Raw genomic sequence first — 16731 nt, forward strand, 5'->3', positions numbered from 1 at the left:
GGAAACTTTTTTTTCTTATTCTCAATAAAAAAAAGAAAAAGAAAAAAAAAACCACAGAGAAACTCTGTCTCGAAAAACCAAAAAATGAAATAAAATAAAATAAAGACAATTATAACAACTGTTGTAGGAATCTTTAGGAGTAATAACTGAATACATTGTGAAAAGGTCTGGAAACACTATGCACACAGCTTCACTATATGTTCAAAATCAAACTACACAATTTATTACAAGGTATTTCTATAAAGAAATTTAAATGCATATTTCTACATAGAAGCTTTCACAGGAAAATTGATAGGGACCATATTCATGGGGCAAAAATCATGAATCAGCTTAAACAATCATCATTTTATGAATATTGTTACTCATATTCAGTGGAGTATTAATGAAGAATAAAAGAACCTACCTTCTGTCACTTGCTATTTCACATAGAGGTTTCAAGATCCAGAAATCAGACAAAGAAAACCTATTTTGTAAAATTCCACTTATTTTAAAAATATAGAAAGCAAGTTTATACTAAGAAAGTAAATTATAACTGGAGATACAGCTAAAAAGAAGGAAAATTGAAAAGACACGCTTCATTAAGAGGATAAAAATGCTTTAGAACTAATGTATGGTGATGGTAAACTATTTGATAGTTACTAAAATAAATAAATTTCATATTTAAAATTGGTGAGTTTTAACAGTAAATCAATAAAACATTTAAATAAAGTTATTCATTTAAAAACAGCTTCTGAGTGTTCAAAGATGCTAAGTACAAAAGAATATTTTTTTAAATGTCTAAACCGAAAACAGTATGACTTTATTTAGCTTAGTCATCTTTGCTAAATATTTTAAAATCTACGAATTCACTCATAAGTGGACATTAGACGTAAAGAATAACCAGCCTATAGTCCACTGTTATAAGAGGCTTCTTGTTTGTTCCCATCTGCTCAACCCCAAAATAATCACACAAAAAGCATATTATTCGCAATATTGTTTGTCCAATAGCTTAAACATATTTCTGACTGACTTCTGTATCATAAACTAACACATATCCATATCCACGTGGCTGTGGCTTACCAGGAAAATTTTGGTGTCAGTCTCCTGCGGGGATACATGGCTTCTCCTTGACTTTGCCTTCTTTCTCCCAACATTCAATTAGTTTTCCCTGCCCACCTATATCCTGTCCTATCAACAGGCCAAAGCAGTTTCTTTGATCACCAACGGTATTCACAGCATACAGTCACACATCAGTCCATGATCCCAGAGAAGCTAGATAACAAGGAGAACTCTAAGAGATACAAACCTTGGGAGAAGGAAAAACGGAAGTGAAGAGGAAGGGATGAAAGGTAGGGAGGAAGAGAATATGAGGGAATAGAACGTTCAGAAAGTGTGAGGGACAGTGAGGGAGAAAAAGGAACGAGATACCTTGATTGAGAGAGCCATTAAAGGGCTATTGAGAAACAGCACTAGGGACATTCCTAGGAATCCATAAGAATGATGCCAGCTAAGACTCTATGCAACAGTGGAGAGGCCACCTAAATTTCTCTTCCCCTGTAATCAGACTAATCATACCTTAATTGTTATCATAGACCCTTCAACCAGCAACTGATAGACGCAAATACAGAGATGTACAACAAGGCACTGGGCCAAACTATCTGAGACCAGCCCAAGAGAGGGAGGAGCGATAATATGAACAAAGGGCTCAAGACCATGATGGTGCTACCCACAGAAACAGCTGACCTGGGCTAGTGAGACCTCACTGACTCTGGACTGAGAGTGGGGGAACCTGCACACAAACAAACTAGGCCCACAGAATGTGGGGGACAGTTCTGAGTCTTGGACAGTTTGTGGAGCCACTCATAGTGCTTGAACTGGCATCTAGGAGCACATTCTTTTTGGAGGAATACCTTGCTTAAACTAGATACAGGTAGTAGGGCCTTGGTCTTGCCTCAAAGTGAAGTGTCAAACATTGTTGATTCCCCATGGGAAGACTTACCCTTTCTGAAGCGTGGATGGGGAGGTGGGGCAGGGTGGGGGGAGGTGGAGGAAGCAGAAGGAGAGGAGTGAGTAAGACTAGGGATAGCTCTGTAAAATGAGAAAAAAATTGTATTAAAATATAATTGAAAACAAAGGAAAAGATTTAAAAATGAAAGTAAAAATAATAGAGGTTAATTTATGTGTAAAAAAGACTGGCCTCAAACTTATTAAAACTCTATTGTACCTGCTTACATCACACTGGGGTGGTTATAAAATTAATATCAATTTTTATTAATGAAGGTGAAACTATTTTATTAGGAACATGTATCATGATCAAAGTATATAATGTACAATAACCTACAATTTGTTCAATTTACAGAATCTTGTGATTGCACAAAAGATTGAACTAAACAGTTTTATTTTATGGCTCAATGATGTGAGAAAGATCTTAGTATGAAAAAGAAAAGCCTAAGAAAACATGAAAGAGTTGATTACAAAACTCCCCCACAGTTTGAATCGGTGGAATATTTCTACAAGTATTCTCTTGACATCCAAGATATGAAATGAGACTTCTGGCCAGCTCTGTGGGAACACGTTTATTTCATGTCAAAATTTCCTTCAAACTTAAGATCTTTAAAAATCACAGGTGAAAAGAGGTCCAAAAGAAAAATGGTAGCAATAACAGAACATTTCAAAGAGCTAAATTTGATCAATATTTGACATATATAATTTAATATTCATCTTGGATCAACTGCTGGTAATTCAAGTGCTTTTGAGCTCTAGTTTTTTTTTAGATATATTAAATATGAGGAAAAAACACTTTGAAACTGATAAGCTTACAGAGTTAAAGCATACATAGATTTCTGTTACAGCTGTGTTTTTGAACAATAGATATCATCTTTGTGTTTATATGTGGAAAGTGTTAATTTAAAGGTCTAGGACATTCACGTTGCTTCAGGATATTGAAGTGATGCATATTTAATTAATATTCAAATACTTTCAATTTTCATTGATTTTGTATGTTTGTGGGGGTCAATATTCACTTACTGTAGGCTTTATATTACAAGAATTTCATTCTAAGCTTTCTTCTTCAGCATGCATTTTTACTATTTCTTTCACTTGCTATTTCTGGTTATGAAAAAACAGATTTTCATTTTATGGGATTCTCCAGATTCACTCACTTCTAAACGCCAATAGTGCTTACACATCTAACATAAACATATCTTTATATGATGTACTTCTGACTTCATTAGCAGTAGTAACATTTGACTCCTTCTGTCAATAGTCACACTAATTAGTGTAACTACAAATGTCTTATGTTCTATGCAAGTAATACCATCAAAAGAAAATGTTTGAAACCACACATTACAAATAATCCTAGACTTACATTATTAGAATTGCCAAGCTACAGACTTTTCCTGTAATGACCCTGTGTACCCACAGCAATTATATTTGCCTGGAGAGAAAATTTAAAATGAAATGACTATCAAATGATGACATAAATCATGCTTCTCTTAGGTTTGGGGGCTCTGATTTGAATGCATATTTTCAAATATTGAGTCATTACATTTCCTTTATTCTCTTTTAGACATGTTGAAGGAAAACTTCTGAACAAAGAGCCTTAACTTTACATTTTCCACCAACTCTCTAAGTACTAGAATTGATAACCTTTGAGAGCTAACATTCTAGTTGAAAACTCTGTTCCATGTTATTACCTGGCAGGTTCATTATAAAGTACACTACAACATTCCAGTCTAGAAAATTCTTTGTCAGTAGTTCTTAGGTTCATCCTGTGAATTTAATAGTTCAGTGATTCTGAAGCCTGACACACCTGAGAGTTCTGACACTTCAGGGATGACTCTATGTTTTGAGGAATGATTTATTAATCTAAATGTCCAGGGTGGTCAATGTAATACTCAAATATTGTTAATGGCTTTTTAATATTTATCTAGTAGAACATGGGAATATTCTCAGGATATTCACAACTCTCTATAACTCTCCCTGACTTAAGGCAGCAAGGTCTCCTTTATGACTTGGACTTTCATGACTAATTGAGGTGAGGTGCAGCTGGATTCACTTCTCATTCTCCTTGGAGTTAAGAAGTCAAAGGGCTGGAGAGATGGCTCAGAGGTTAAGAGCACTGACTGCTCTTCCAGAGGTCCTGAGTTCAATTCCCAGCAACCACATGGTGGCTCACAACCATCTGTACTGAGATCTGGCGCCCTCCTCTGGCGTGCGGGCAGAATGTTGTATACATAATAAATAAATAAATCTTAAAAAAGAAAAGTCAAGTGTCAGATATTGATTAATTCTCTTTCAGTTGCTGGTCAGTGGGGTCATATACTCTCCCAACCGCAATAATGCAGAAATTGCCATTGTTCATGATCACCTCTAGAGCTTGATGAACCCTATTGCTGAGGATATCACATAATTGAATTACAAAACATAGAAAAATTCAAGTTCACATGCACCAGGAGCTCCATCTCTCTTACCTAGCTTTCATACTACTGGGAAGTTTTATGCATGAGAAAACTCATCAATAACCTTACCTACCTCAGAGCCCTATAAACTGTAATAACTACTGGCCTAGAGTGATAGATAGTTCCATGGAGCAATATTGGCACAAATCATCTGGGTATAATTAACCACTCTCTGATTAGAAGACACAACTCATGTCTGGTGCTGTTATCTTACCCAAGAATGCATGACTGAGTAGACCCTAGACCCTTGGGGAGAACCTAATGGCTACTCTTATGATAAAAGAGTGTGCTGTTATGATAAAAAGAGTGTGTCTTTGTTATGATAAAAGAGTGTGTGTTTGTTCTTATCTTTGTGAACATAGATTCATGTTTTCTCTCAGATTTCATCAGAGAAACTTCTTTCTCCAATAGATGGAAATCAATATAGAGACTGAAATTGTGCAGAGAATAAGAGATTGTTAAGTACTCAGCTCTACATGGATTATTTATCCAATATCCCTTTCCCAGAAGGATCAGGGATCATCAGGTAAGAGGAGTTGTAAGAGTCACAGGTTGTGCAGATCTACAGTGAAATATTATTTTCTGGATCACAAGGAGGACTATTGCACGTGTGAACTCACAAACGCTGTAACTGTATCAACAAGACTTGCCCAGATATCCAAAAAGTCAGAATGACAACAGGAGTGGGTGAGGTTCTCTTGAGGACCTATACCTAGCTCAGGAGCTAAAGGCAATCAAATGTTACTGGGGAAGGAAGAGTAGATTTTCTTTGGGGCTCTAGAGAGGCTACTGCTGCACATAAGACAACATTGGTGTACACTACGGCTTTAAGGAGACTACATGAAGTTACTAGAGAAAAGTTGTTTGGATGATATAAAGGAGAAATTAGAGATATGTGGCTGCTAACAGTGAATTTGAGCAAAACACATGGCATGCATGTGTGATTTACAAATAATAAAAATTTACTTATCAAATTATTAAAAATATCACCTTGAAGATATATATATAGGCTAAGCAAATGTATGTTTGTGATATGAGTTACACGTTCAATTTAAACTTTCTCACAATTAGAATCGTATAAAAGATAAAGGCCTAAAAAATGATTCAACCACATCAGACAGAGGTCTGAGCTGAAAAATATACAAATAACTCAAGAAATTGGTCATCAAAAGAACAAATAATCCAATAAAAAATGGAGTACAGACATAAACAAAGAACTCTCAACAAAGGAATCTAAAAGGTCTAAAGAACACTTAAAGAAATGTTCAACATCCTTAGTCATCAGGGAAACGCAAATCAAAACAACTCTGAGATCCCATCTTACACCTGTAAGAATGGCCAAGACAAAAAAAAAAAAAAANAAACCACGATGACAGCTTATGCTGGAGAGGTTGTGGGGTAAAGAGAACACTTCTGCATTGCTGGTAGGAATGCAAGCTGTTACAGCCCCTTTGGATGCCAGTGTGGTGATTTCTCAGAAAATTAGGAAACATCCTTCCTCAAGACCCAGTAGTACCACTTTTGGGTATATATCCCAAAGATCCTCAATCGTAGCACAAAGGCATGTGCTCAACTATGTTCATAGCAGCATTGTTTGCCATATCCAGAACCTGGAAACAACCTAAATGCCCTTGATCAAAGAATGGATAAGGAAAATGTGGTACATTTACACAATGGAGTACTAGATAGCCAAAAAATAAAAAATAAAATAATGACATCTTGAATTTTGCAGGAAAATGGATGAAACTAGAAAACATGTTTTTGATTGAGGTAACCCAGACACAGAAAGACAATTTTCACTTGTACTCACTCATAAGTGGTATTTAAGCATAAAGCAAAGAAAACCAGCCCACAAATCACAATCCCAGAGAACCTTGACAACAGTGTGGACCCTAAGAGAGACGTACATAGATCTAATCTACATGGTAAGTAGAAAAAGTCAAGATCTCCTGAGTAAATTGTGAGACTGCGGACCTTGGAAGAGGGTTTAAGGGAAGAGGAGAGGTGGGGTGGGGGGGTACAAAAAAATGTAGAGCTCAATAAAAGTTAAAAAATATAAATGATTCAACACTCAAGATTACTTGCTACATTTTCAAAAGCCCTGAGTTTGTTTTCCAGCACCAACATAGTGACTCACAACTGCTTGTCATTAGAATTTTAGCTAATTCAACACTCTCTTCCAGGTTCCAAGGGCACTTCCCACATGAGGTGAAGATTCATAAACTCAGGCAATCTATATACACACAGACTAAATAAATAAAAATAATAAAGGTTGCTATTTAAATATGAAACTTTTAATAAGTGGATTTAGTGGTGAAATTATATGTATATGACCCAATTTTTAAGCTGTAAGATCAACTGCTAAAGAGACTGAGACTATATCATTCAATATAAATAGCATATAACAAAGAAAAATAAAATATATTGAATCAGATTTTAGCATATATCTCTTCTGGTTTTTAATAATGCAGAAATCTGATAAGAATTGATAAAATAGAAGAGCAAGGAAAAATAAAGATAACTTATTAAAATTGAAAAATGAATTAGTGTTCACATTTGAAGATTCATTGCAATATGATTGCAGTTAATAAGAGCATAAATTTAGGTGTTCTTTGAAAAGTGTTGAAACAAAACCCTAGGGAGATTTTCTGAGGGAGAAGGCAACCAGCTGAGCATGAAATATTGGGAGAGTAAATTGTGAGTAAATAAATGAAAACAACGTTATTAACCATGTGAATAAAAATATCATATTAAACTCCATAATTTTATATGCTAAAATGAAAATTTGAAAAATTAGAAATGTAGTTGTTTATAAGGTCATGTTAAAATTCCACAGTCATCTATAATAAAGCAACCAATTTTATAGAAATAGGATTGTATATGCAGCATGCTTTTAAGCAAAAATATATTTAAAGCTCTACTTTTAGATGCAGTTAAAAACAATCTAATTATAGGACAAAATAAAGAGCTATGCTTGTGTACATATATATCTATGTGTTTTTGTTTGTAAGTTTATATATAGCATGTGAATATAAAACTTTGAAATAACTGCAACAGAAAATTCCAAATCATCTAAAAACATCTGCTAAAATATCAGATGTGGATTATAAAATAAAACCACCAGTCAAATTCCCATTGCATATAGAACAATAAACAAAACATGTTTATTTTTTTCACCAATATTTAAAATGATTTTTAAAAACTAGTGTAACTTAATCACAGAGTCCATGAATGAAAGGTAAATCTAATATCCACTACATTGTCATACCAATAGTAATAGAATGTGATACTATGTGCATTGGGAAATGCTAAAAACAATAGGAATTAGCAATACAACAGACTCTTATCCAGGGCCAGGGGATCCTGAGACAGCAGCACAGTGTATTTCAACATTCTGAAAAACAAAAGCATACCAACTGAGAATTCATCATTTACTGAAATTGTTTCTCATAGATAAGGAGTTATTTCCCAATACACACATGTAGCTCTTTGTAATATTCTATACTAATCTCTTGTTTTTGAAAATTAAAATTAGTATACCTACATATTCATATTTTTTATCTTTCCTTTTTATGTATATTTGCCTTACTCCTTATTCTGCTTGACATAGTCTGAGATTCTGTGTTTCTTTTGCATCTATTGTTTACTTTGAAAGAGTTTTGGACTTTATTACTGCAGTTACTCCTCCTCTTTCTTTGCTCTCTCTGATGTAGAAAGTCTTATGTCGTGGTTTTGCTTCAGGGACTACACCATAGGTGACAACTCAGATGCAACTTATAACCATTTGAAAGTCTATATTGGCCCCAGACATATGTATTCCGGCCCTAAGTACAGTACTAAGTGTCCAAACCATAGGGGTTTTAATGGCAGAAATTATGTCCTACATTACCCTAGGCAGCTGTGTTTGGTGGGGGGTTGCTTAAGCAAGCAACTTGCCAGAAGCAAAGACAGGTGGTTAGCTGGAGGAGGTTCTGCACAAACAGAAAGTTCAACAGAAGCTCAAATAAGTTAGCTGGGGCATTTGGACCTCAGATTCGTAGATAAACTTGCATAATTATCCAGAGGATTCCCCATCAAGGAGATCAAATTGTAGTTAGCCAGAAAAGGCTCAAAGAATACAAGATGAAGAAACCTTTTCAGTGCCTTGAGCTGTCACACTTTTTTATAGTCTGACATTTTCTTCGGTGTTCTGATATATTAATATTCTTACCTGTTTCTTTCACTTAAGTTTCAGATGCTTGTATTTGTAAAATAAGTAATATCAGTTATTCCTCCTCAGTCATGTTAATTTTTTTTATGAATCCACCATTTATTTCTATTATAGAGTTATTTCCTTGTTGAAAGACAGAAATATTGTATTACACAGTTAGAACTGAAAAATACAGACACTGAATATAGTTAAAAATGGTGCTGTTATGTTGCGGGAGGTTCTTCTGCTCCTCCAGCCAATAGCCACTGAGATACCAGCCCATTGGGGGCGTGGTCTCTCTCCCTTTAAAAAAGCAGCCACTTCCCTTCTAGCTCTCTCTTACTTCCTACTCAGCTTCTGGCGACTAGACTCCCTTCCTGGTTATGCAGAGGGTTGTTGTCTGGAATGGTGATCTGTAAGTTTTTTCTCCTTTAAATAAATAACCATTCTATTAATCATAATTCTAAACTGGTGTGGGATTGTTTTTGATTTACACCTTCGCCTCCATTGCTAGTATTTGCTACATATAAAGGGGTTTGAAGCTCTACATTTTTTTCTGTCACCTCCCTCTCTTTTTTCCCTTTCTGCTTCTATTCCTTGTTCCCCCTTTCTTTCTAACTTCCTTCATTACTTTCCTTCTTTTTTCAACACTGACCTAACTCAAGAATTTTCCTCAGGAAACATCTGCATCCCTAAGGGTATATTGTTGTTGATCTCAAGGAGCTTTGTTGGTATAATAGTTAAATCGTATTAGTGAAAAGCATTCTATACCTAATTAGTAAATCCTGGACTTTTAATGAGCTTACTATTCCATATTTGTTATTTCAACTATGTAGCTCTTTATTTTTACTTTGCTTTTCATGAAACAAAAGGCCAGAGTATTCAAAGTAAAAGGAATATGTAGCTAGACTTACTTTGCAGCAAATAGTGTCCAAATAGTAACCCAGAGACTTTTTATTAATCATGAAAGCTTGTTTTTAGCTTATGATTGTTTCCAACTTGATCTTATAACTTGAATTAGCCTGTTTATATTAATCAACATTCTGTCATATGGCTCTTCACCTGTCCTCAGTACTATATGTCTAACTTCCTTGTGTTTAATCGGCAAATTTTTGTGCCTCTGTTTCTTTCTGGAGTTCCTGTCTGCACAGAAGTCCCGCCTATCTTCTACTATCTAAATATTGGCCAGTCAGCTCTTTATTGAACCAATCAGAAGGTGCTTAGGTGGGTGAGGTTAAACAGAGAAACATTTACACAGAGTGTAGTCAAATATCCCACAATATTTTCCCCTTTGTCTAAATAAATAAATAGAAAAGGCTTTAACTCCCTTCACAAGAAACAATTTATAAGAAGAATGACAATTATCACATGTACTCATTCATAAATAATTTTTAAACATAAAGCAAAAATAACCCGACCACAAATCACAATCCCAGAGAACCCAGACAACAATGAGGACCCTAAGAGAGACATACATAAATCAAATTACATGGGTAGTAGAAAAAGACAAGATCTCCTGAGTAAATTGGAAGCTTGGGGACCTTGGGGGATGGTGAGAAGGCAGGGAGGGGAGCAGAGAAAAATGTAGAGCTCAATAAAAATCAATAATAAAAAAGAAAGATTATTTCATTTCCAATTTAATAATGTGAGCAAAATCAAAATTAATTTTAATAATAAATAGGACTATTTAAAAGCTATTCCTTAAATATAAAACACTATCTTACATTTTTAAAAGTTTTATTTTTTAAAACTTATACAATATATTTTAACCATATTCATCCTCTGTATCTACAAATATTCTCCATCCACTGGCCTTTGTACTGGGTTTTCTTCTCCAGTGTGTTCTTGAAATATATAAAGTATGAAATATGAAATAACCACTCTGAGCCTTAATATTAATTATGCACTATTGGCCTATTAGTTCAGACTTCTTAACTAACTCTTGCATCTTTAATTAACCCATTTGTACTATTTTATATTTTACCAGAAGGCTCATTTTTTGTTACCTCTTGCTTCTTGAGCAGCTACATGGCATCTGCATGACTCTGCCTTCTTTCTCCCTGCATTCAGTTTAATTTTCACGCTGAGCTATTTTCTGCCCCGCCATGGGCAAAGGAACTTTATTAACCAATGTTGGTAAAACATATTTACAGCATACAGAGGGGAATTCCACATCATTCCTTTTTTCCCGGTTTCTCCCAAGTCTTCCTCACCTCTGTTCCAAACCAACCTTAGGTTCCTTTTAGTTAACAATGGTATAGACTTTTACATTCTCAAAAATCTCACTCCGAGTAACATACGCACTCAAACAAGGCCATAGCTCCTCATTTTTCACTTTTCTGCCTTTCAGTCTAACCAACTTGAAACTGAGTATCCACACAAACAAGGCTACTAACATACTTATTTCAACCCACATATTCCACTCTTCGGGCCCCATAGACCTGTCTCCATATCCTAACACAAAATGGATTTAGTCCTGGTATGACTTCTCTGTGTCATGCATACCATTCCTTTGACAACTTCAATTTATTTAAATTCTTGGGGTCTCCAACACAATCCAGGATTCCTTTTCAAAGCTTTATGCAATGACATAGGCCTCTAGGCAGTGACTAGCAAACCACATGCCTGGTAGAAACCTGGTATAAATTAGCTCCCAGAAATCTATAAAAAGGGTCCTAGCTAGGACTCCTAGCAATAGTGAATAAATAGCCTGAACTGGCCATCTCCTGTGATCATTGATGACTACCTAAATGTCATCAGAAAACCCTAATTGGATAACTGATAAAATACATATGCAGAGACGCACAGCCAGACATTGGCCTGAGCTTAGAGAATCCTGTTGAAGAGAGGGAAGAAGGATTGTTGGAGATAGAGAGTCAAGAACATCACAAGAAGAACCACAGGGACAACTAAACTGGCTCATAGGAACTAAAAGAATAAACTGAGAAGCAGGAAGCCTACATGGGATCAACCTAGGCCCTCTACATATATGTAACAGTTGTAGAGCTTGGCCTACTTGTTGAATTCCTAACAGTGAGAGTAGAGGTTACCCTAAATGCTTTGGCTGACTTTTGGAAACCTATCCCTCATACTAGATTGCCTTGTTCAATCTTAATCCAAGAAGAGATGATTAGTCCTACAATGACTTGATATTTCACACTATGTCAATACCCATGGGAGGCCTGCCCGTTTCTGAACAGAAACAGAAGAGGAATGGATTTGGGGGTGGGGTTAGAGGGGAAATATGGGGAGAGAAATGAGAGGAAAAAAGGGTTGAAAAACTGCAATTGCATTTTGGTTGCTGAGTGCTTTTGTAACATCTGAAAGACCTTAGTAAAGCATGATACATATGTATATAATGTGTATATATGATGGATATAATCACATGTATATATGATATATAGAATCATATAAAATATATGGGTATACTTTTCCACATAATTTTAAAAATGAGTAAGAAGAAATAACAAAATCTTATCCTAAAATCCTATTTAATTTCCTAGAGCCATGAAAATTTTCCCTAGTTCAAATATTTCAAATTTGCCTTATAAAATGCTTCAATAATTAATATGAGTCTATTAAAACTTAATGTGTTTTTCCATTCATTTTCAAATTTGTGTCAGGCAACTTACCATGCTAATGCTAAAACATGAGTTTACTACCGTCTTGGGTTCATAAAATTGCTCTATAATGCTGGAAAATAAGAAAAGGGAATGAATAAAGATAAACAGAAAAATGTTTAGAGACATTTGAAGAATACAATATGATGTGTAAAGTAGTCATATTAGATATCTTTCTTTGCTCACTGAAGAAATGAAAGAACAATGAATTTTTTCCAATTTAATTATTAGATAGATTCTGTTTTTAAGGCTGGTAAGAAAGTTGCATGAAATTATCTACTACACTGCTGTGTCTACTGGAGTTGTTGTCAGCCTGATTCTTGGTAAGTTTGTGATTGTGTAGTGTCACTCAGACATCAACTAGAAATAAGACTCAAGCTTCACTTTTAGGAAGTAACATGAATACCCAAACACAAGGTGTTAAGTTAAAGACCTGGTGGTAGCTATGTGTTGGAGACTGAGCCAGAATTATCTTGCAGAGTTAAGACCTCAATAGCACAAAGCATTAAAGGAGTTTTACTCCTCAGCACACTGGAAAGCACAGTTATTATCCACCCTCTGCTATTAAAACATCATCAAATTATGTTTATAGAATATTATTCACTGAGAACTCCATAGCAGATTCCCGGCAATAAGTCTGACCATATTACTGCACAGGGAATGTTAGCATTGACTCGTTCAAACTAATAAAAAAATACAGAGTAATAAATTATGACTCCAGGGTGAAGAAAATAACCCTTACTTGCCATATGATGTTAATGTAGCTATAAAAGATTTCCTCCCTACTCAGCAGTACATGTTGGACCACATAACATGAAGAAAATGAAAAAGGAATTCATTTACAGGACAAAGCACCATTAAAATAAAAACTACAGTAATTCATCTTTTTGTTTCTGGTTTTGAACAAATCTTTTTAACAAATAAGTATATTTAGAAACTATGTGTTTTATAAGTTAAGGTCTGGCTTAACATGGATACTAATACATGAAGAAATGTTTAAAAAACTTTTCTACATTTTTTTACAGATAAGAATACTGGCACTTGGAGAAAAGGGATGGCGTAAAGTTAGATTGGTATGAGTGAGAAAGCCATCTTTGTTTTTCCAAACATATCTGAGATTTTGTTAATTTGATCTAGTTTTCTTGCTTTTATATAGCATTGTCAGAGAATTTTCATCCTTGTATTTCTTTAGCAATGAATCTCTCTTAGTCATTTATTTGAACTAAGTAAAAATGCAATAACTTTGAAGAAAATTTATGTTTTAGTTTAATTTATTGTCTTCCAGTTTCACCTGACAGAATGTAAAGGAGAAACAATGGAATCAGTTAACTCCAATTACTATATTCTTCAAAACACAGATTTCCAAGGGGGGATGAGAGGAAAAGGCAAAAGAATAAGCACATGCCCTCAAGGTTTATAAATAGATTTGTTATATAGAAAACAGGGAGAGAAATAGGGAGAGAAAAGGATGGAGGGAAGGAAGAAAAAGAAGTGAGAAGGACAAAGGAAGAGACATTTCGGTGACCATTCCAGATATATATATTCTTGTAATAGCCTATATCCTTGTAATAGTTTTGTCTTCTCATGGGTAGCCATGGATCCAGTGCCTTATTATCTCTTTATTCAAGACACTGTGGCTAAAGAATCATGAGTTCCTGATGAGAATGGGCTACACTGTACACTGTGAGATCTTATTACACACACACACACACACACACACACACACACACACACACAAAACCACCATAATAATAAAAACAGTCTTGTCTCTTTACACCATTCACAGACATGAGACTAAAGAATCACCCCAACACCACTTAATAACTTTGTATTGTGGGCATGCCTCCTGGAACAAGATATAAGACACAAAAGTGGTGGCTCACAGTTGAAGCTACAAGACTCTATCCTCAACCTTCTCTTATTTACTATAGGAAATGTTTTTAAGCCAGTTGGTACTTTCAAATTTTCAATTCCTATGTGATGTGGGATTCCCCTCCGTACACTGTGAATACTATGGATGAATAAAGAAACTGTCTTGGCCTGTTGATAGGGTAGAATTTAGGTAGGTGGGGAAAACTAAACTGAATGCTGGGAGAAGAAAGGCAGAGTTGGGGAGAAGCCATGTACCCCACTGGAGAAAGACACTGGGAACTTTAGCCGGTAAGCCACAGCCACATGGTGATACACAGATTAATGGAGATAGATTAAATAAAAATATAAGTATTAGCCAATAAGAAGCTAGAGCTAATGAGCCAAACAGTAATTTAAGTTATATAGTTTCTCTGTGATTATTTTGGGTCTGAGCTGCCAAGCAGCTCTTTTTATAACACAGATGCAAATCAATTATTGCCTCATTGATTAGCTAATATGGTTCATTCTTCTACAAAATTATTATGATATAATAATGAAACCTACTATTTAAACATATATTACTGATCATTATAAAAAGATAATTATGTTATAAACAAATATTAGCTCATTATTACTTTAAATGCCTATAATTTCTACAATAAATTTTCAAAAGAAAACCAGTGCTAAACATAGAGAAAACCCAGACATTAGGATAATGTTAAAACTAAAATTTATTTACTATATTTGGTGTTTTAGTAATACTTACTCTCTATATATACCAATTTACATAAAATGAAACATATAATACATTCTAATTAAATATATATATTTACTTCCATATTTTTGTTCTTATACTTTGTGTGCTTTGTTATACTATTCAATCATCATTATAGGGAGACCACAAATAAAATTTTAAAAATATGTTGGCATAATATTTCATATGCTTTTAGTAATTCAAAAATAAAATGAAAATGCTGATTTGCTATCTTTAATAATAGTTTTGCCAAACTTTAATTTAATTTTATAATAGTAATAATTTATATTTTAGTTGTTAATTAGAAACAAAAGCCTTATATTCAATGTATAGGAAATAACTCTTTTTAAAGTGAAAATACGTCATTCTTTTAGGACACTAGGGCATTTAAAATTAAAAATAAATAACCAAAAGAAGACAAATTTACCTATGGAATACGAATTTGCAACTGTTAAAATCCTGTTTTATGTAATCATGTTGAAATAAAACTAGGAATTGCAATTTTTAATTCTATTTACTTGATGGCATATAGTTTGTATTCCTGGGATTATTCTTAAGAAAATAAAGGAAAACTGCAGTTTATGCAATGCTTATAATGCTTGTTTCCTCTACTATTCCAACTTGATTCTAAAATTAGTGACCTAAATACCACATACACATCATGATGGTTCATTTTAATAGTCAGTTTGATCCCAATAGACCCACCTGGGAAGAGACACTCATTTTGACCTGAGGAAATGTCTCTGGCATATGCCTTCATGATGTGAACCTACCCACTGTGAGTCGGTTAGTAATCATATATTTATATATATTTATATGAAGAGGAGAACACAGAAGAAGTGGGATTGGGGACAGAGATACAGAGACAGAAAAAGAAATAGAGACAGGGGTAGAGAGAAAAGAGGGGACAGAGACAGAATGAATGGAATGTTTAAACATCTACACACACTAATTTTCTCTCCACTCTTGAATGTGAAGGAGGTATAACAAGCTATCTTACGTTCTGCAACTATAATTTCTGCTCATGATAGAATTTAAACTAAGAACTAAAGAAAACACTTTCTCCCCTAACTTATGTTTGTTGGGTCAATTTATCATAGTAATAGCATAGAATGCAATTTCATAGAAATGAAACAAATATATATTTGTTGTTATACATTTTCATTTTTTTATAATATCTTCACACTCTATACATAATGATTGAGCTCTCATGAATCTTGGGACAAATAAGTTATAGTAGGTTCAGCATAGGCTTACAGAATTCGCATAATTCTTTTACACTTCATATGTTTATTGCTGATACATGAAAATATAATGAGTTAATTACTAAGTTGATATATTTGATGATTAAATGCTACTTAGATTTAGATTGTTAGGGTTATATACAGCAAAAGGTTGGAGGATGTAAATTGGGAAATTTACTTAGTCTGTGAGGTCATGGAGATAGTAAGCAAGAAAAAGAGACAATGTCTGTAATGGTGGCTAAGTTACTAGTACTGTGAAATCTATGTATTGTGAAATTTTTAGAGAAGCACAAGTTAAAATGAATGAAAGAGAATGAAAGAATAAAAACATTACACTGAAACACCCATAACATGAGGAATTCAATATAATACTTGTGAAGAGAGTGCTGTTATTATAGGAGTCTCATTATAATTTGGACTCCAAAAGTCTGACATTATTTTCCTGGAAAATTACCCCTCTTTTGTAATGTTTAATTAATAGTGCAATGAGCAGCTAACAAATGAAAGAGATTTTCTTTCTTTTTTTATTTTATTTTATTTTTTTTAATTTATTTATTTATTTATTAAAGATTTCTGTCTCTTCCCCACCGCCGCCTCCCCTTTCCCTCCCCCTCCCCAATCAAGTCCCCCTCCC

The sequence above is a fragment of the Alexandromys fortis genome, unplaced genomic scaffold (assembly GCF_014885135.2).
Source record: "Alexandromys fortis isolate MF-2015 unplaced genomic scaffold, M_Fortis_MF-2015_v1.1 scaffold_0, whole genome shotgun sequence".
Lineage (NCBI taxonomy): Eukaryota > Metazoa > Chordata > Mammalia > Rodentia > Cricetidae > Alexandromys > Alexandromys fortis.